The sequence below is a fragment of the Musa acuminata genome, unplaced genomic scaffold (assembly GCF_036884655.1).
Source record: "Musa acuminata AAA Group cultivar baxijiao unplaced genomic scaffold, Cavendish_Baxijiao_AAA HiC_scaffold_471, whole genome shotgun sequence".
Lineage (NCBI taxonomy): Eukaryota > Viridiplantae > Streptophyta > Magnoliopsida > Zingiberales > Musaceae > Musa > Musa acuminata.
In genome coordinates this window covers 62,501-67,500 of record NW_027020718.1, presented here as the reverse complement: position 1 = coordinate 67,500, position 5,000 = coordinate 62,501, and positions in this window count along the sequence as shown.

The following is a 5,000-nucleotide window of genomic DNA, read 5'->3' as shown; positions in this document are numbered from 1 at the left end:
AAAACAGGCCAAAACGGCCCAAAAACGGGACAAAACTGGCCATTTTTGGCTGCGCGAGCGAGCGGCGAGCGGCGGACAGCGAGCTAAGCGAGAGGCAGCACCGTCCCTGCTATACGAAAGCCCCATCCAGCCCTGTGCCACCCGGGGGGTTCCAGGGTGCTGAGATGGCTGACATTTTGCTCCGCTCACGACGGTCACCGCGCGACGCAAGAACAGGCCAAAAACAGGCCAAAACGGCCCAAAAACGGGCCAAAACTGGCCATTTTTGGCTGCGCGAGCGAGCAGCGAGCGGCGGACAGCGAGCGAAGCGAGAGGCATCACCGTCCCTGCTATACGAAAGCCCCATCCAGCCCTGTGCCACCCGGGGGGTTCCAGGGTGCTGAGATGGCTGACATTTTGCTCCGCTCAAGATGGTCACCGCGCAACGCAAAAACAGGCCAAAAACTGGCCAAAACGGGCCAAAACTGGCCATTTTTGGCTGCGCGAGCGAGCGGCGAGCGGCGAACAGCGAGCGAAGCGAGAGGCAGCACCGTCCCTGCTATACGAAAGCCCCATCCAGCCCTGTGCCACCCGGGGGGTTCCAGGGTGCTGAGATGGCTGACATTTTGCTCCGCTCACGACGGTCACCGCGCGACGCAAGAACAGGCCAAAAACTGGCCAAAACGGCCCAAAAACGGGCCAAAACTGGCCATTTTTGGCTGCGCGAGCGAGCGGCGAGCGGCGGACAGCGAGCGAAGCGAGAGGCAGCACCGTCCCTGCTATACGAAAGCCCCATCCAGCCCTGTGCCACCCGGGGGGTTCCAGGGTGCTGAGATGGCTGACATTTTGCTCCGCTCACGACGGTCACCGCGCGACGCAAGAACAGCCCAAAAACAGGCCAAAACGGCCCAAAAACGGGACAAAACTGGCCATTTTTGGCTGCGCGAGCGAGCGGCGAGCGGCGGACAGCGAGCGAAGCGAGAGGCAGCACCGTCCCTGCTATACGAAAGCCCCATCCAGCCCTGTGCCACCCTGTAACGGACAAACTTCTAAACAAGATGTTGGATGTAATGCTTATGTCTGTCCGTTGTCTTTTGGCATGTTCATGCCTTGTACAGAATGTAAAGGGGCGGCCGAAGGCTTAATAGTCCCATTTTAGTTGGGTTGGTGGCCTCTTTAGGCTTGTAAATAAAGGTTGTGTCATGTGGACACGTTCGAGAGCTTTTCGGTCTGTAATGGACCATTTTACCCTTTGTTGTGCAACTATTCAGAGCTTGTAAAGTCTGTTTGTAATTTGCATTGTCTATGAAGTGTTTTTCGGACATGTTTGCTTGTGGATCCCGATTGAGGCGTTCTCTTTAACCCGTTCTCTCTTTTGTTGGTCCTAAGGGACAATGGGAGGCTTCGGGGAGGCTGACCTTTGCGGACGGACGCGCGAGGGTGCCGCACGCCTTAGGCAAAACCAGCTAAGGTCGTGACAGTGTGGTATCAGAGCGGGACAAGCACTCATAGAAACACTTGACATGCAAACGTGGGGGACCTAGCGGGGCTGCGTTGAGGGCAGTCAGCACACGCGCGACCGTTTGAGGGAAAACGAGCATGGAGATGTAGGGAAAAGAGTCGCTCAGAGGAGCGGGCATCTGAGATTGGCATTCAGAGGAATGGCCAACCCTTCGCGCAAGAGGCACCACGAGAACAGGCAAGCTTGGAAGAATTTGGAGTGCACAAAGGTTGGGATGGCTGAGTTTGAGCTACGGCTCAACGTTGACAACTTTACTTGATGGTGCTCAAGGCAAGCGAGGCGCTTGGCAAAGGACGAGACCATGCAAAGTGGAAGGAGTTGCTCAGCGACTGAAAGAGTTGTGCAAAGCTCACAGAGGTGAGGGGAATTGCTAACTCGAAGAATTCGGTACTCATGCATGGGCTTGTATGCGGACGATGGATTGTTCGTGGCCATCCCAAGGCGGTCGAGACTCGGCGCCATGGAGCATTGAAACTTTCTCTTCGACATGCGAAGGATACGTCCGGAGGAGGCTGAAGTGTGCAACGAGTTCAGCATGTTGCTAGGCCTTGAGGGGTGCAGCGGTGGCTGTATTGACGTGGAGGCGCAATCTAGCAAGTGCATTTGCAAGAGGCAGAACAATGCACAGTTTGTTCAGCAGATCGGAGTAGTCCAAGGGGATGGTGGTCTCCGAAACGAAGAGAGATGTTGCTCCAACGGGATAGTTATCCAGGAGGGATAAGTCTCAGCTCTCCAGAGGGAGAATCATGTGAGACGGACTTCACATGTTGAGGAGGAGTACCTCACAAACAACAACTCCACGAAGCTCGATGGACTGAGCAAGCGGCGAGGAGTCGTCGCATGATCTCGCTTGAGAGAATGCATTGGTGGATGCATTGCGAGATCAAGTGGGGGAGCGACCCAAAGCAACTCAAATGGAGGCACACTTGGAGTCGATATGGAGATCGGACTCAAGGGAGGGCTGACCCGTGGAATGGTGGGCGCGAGGGCCACCATCGACTCAATGCAAAAACGAGGAGCGGAGCAACTTGGGTGTAACTTGGCGAAGTACCCAAGCCGCATGAAGGGAGCCAGCATAGAAGTTGGAACATGGAGCAGAGGCACAGCGCTTTCCCTAGACAGAGGTCAAGGACATGAACTCTTGCAGAGGCAGGAGTAGAATCATGCTGTTCCCTGGGTCCTTCATTCTGACAGAGCGGACTCATCTTGCATGGTGCCAAAGACGAAGGGAGCTTCGGGGCACATGCACCTTATCTCGGAGGAGCATTCGATGGAGGAACTAAGGCGACTCAATTTGCGGAGGCGAAGTTGGGTACAGAAGGCCTTAGCACGGGGCAAGAGGACGCAGAGGTGGGTACTCTTGAAGAATATGCCACAGTGTTGCCATTTGAGTTGCTATGAAGGAAGCAGTGCGCAGCGGAGATTGTGCTGGTAGGGGCAGAGGCCCAGGATCCAGGCAATGGTGCACAAATTACAGCGAAGTCGGTGGACTTCGGGAGCTACTAGGCGACGGACTGTCCTAGAGCGGTGCTTCATCTAGGTGTGACCCAAGAGTGGGTGGATGAAGGTCGATTGCCAAAGGAGCGAACAAAATCGAAGGTGGAGGAGACCCTGCGATGTATTGGCAGAGGCCACACATGGAGGGTTCACAATTCGAGTTTATTCCACAAGGATCAGAATGCAATGGAGATGTCACCAGGAGGCGACATGGTGCAGCGGATCGTGGTGGAACAGTTCGTGGCAATGCGACACACACGACATAGTCCCGTGAGGGATGAGATCATATGGAGGTATGATCGGGAGCTACTGGGAGCTCCGCTTTGGTGAACAACACGACGGCAAGAAGGGCTATGGATTCAAGGAGTGAAGGCCATGGTACCGCAGAGGCGGGTCTTCCGGGCGTGCACCGAATTTTGCATCGGATGAAAACCTTGGTCATCAGCATATGGGGGCTGGGTTCCACCAAGGGAAAAGTTCGAATGCAAGTACCAGTGAGTCCCATGAGAGGGACTTGATCATGCAGAGGTATGATCGAAGCAGCTGGAGAGTTGGACTGCTCCAGAGCTCATATTCGCTTAAGGGAGCCTGACAAGTCAGAGGACAAGGTCGAGTAAGCGAACGTTGCTACCAAGGAAGCTAAGGAGAACAGAATCGGTGCTAACTCTACAATGTGATGGCAGAGGCCATGCTTGGGAGTTGTAGTCTGTCTTTCCATCGACCAAACGGACTGCTTGGAGAACACAGTGGTGTTGAAGCAGGGGGTCGAAAGGGGCGAGGAAGCGACGACGAGTCCAGAGGGACTTAGCTACCCAAAATCAAGCATCAGTCAGAATGGAGGTGGACTCAGAGGAGTGCCACAGAGACATTTCTACTGATCATGCAGAAAAGGGATACAGAGGCGAGGCGACGGATAGTAGGGCCATGGGCATGCCAGCGCCATGGTACCGCAGAGGCGGGACTTCCGTGCAAGTCATTGATCCCTTGCTCTCACGGAGGGAGAGCGCTTGGTCGTGAAAGGGGCCGAGGAGGTGGAGCATGCAGAGGCAATCTCCAAGTACCGAGACAAGGCTGAAGGGCAGAGGCCAAGAAACTTCGTAAGACCGGTGTCAACAAGTTTCTCATCAAGATAGCCGTAAGTGAAGGACTTCGGGTCATGCAAGAGTGCACGACCAAGGAACGAAGCAGGCAGTACGTGGTGCTGTACCTTTGCTACTCAGTGGAGTAGGCGGCAGGGTTGATGGAGAAGACGGTACAATCCCAGAGGCGACCTCATCTATCAGAGAATTACTCCAAGTTGGGGTGAAAACTTCCTGCATTCCAGAAGTTCAATGGCATTGAGAAGGTGAATCACAGTAGCTAACTCAACGCAAGGAGTGCAAACACTTCAAGTGCTTCAGAAGTGTGAGCAAAGAGCAGGCGAAGGCCAGTAACCAGCTCGATGCATGAAGTACAACCTCGAGGAGGCGGGCGAAGTCAAGTAACCTTTGCCTTCTCAACTCTTAAGAGAATGGGCGAAACCGAGTACCCCAGTTCTCTTATCTATCCAGCAGAGGAGCTCTGCACAAGTTCAAAGACCCTTCGAAGATAATGGAAGACAATAGTTGTCAAAATCCTCACCAACGGTGATCAGTGCTACTGAGAGTAGATTGTCCGCTTCATTTCCCAACGAAATGCCAATCGAAAGCGGAAGTGATGCGAACCTACTTGGATGTGACAACTAACTGAAAGAAGAGTCAATGAGCAGATTTTGTGGAGGAAGGACCCAAAACTTCAGAAGTTTGCGAGGCGATGCTCGTTAAAGCTCCAACAAGCATCCACCCAGTTCAAGCAGCATGTGGAAATTTTGAGAAACTGGCGCAGTAAGAATGGTCTTTTCCTTCATTTGGTGGATCCGCAGGAATCAACGAGGATCAATACAACTCAGCCAACCCCACACCAGAGTCAGAGTCATTGGCGAGTTGAAGCAGCATGGCGGATCAAAGGTTCGACTACTCAGAAA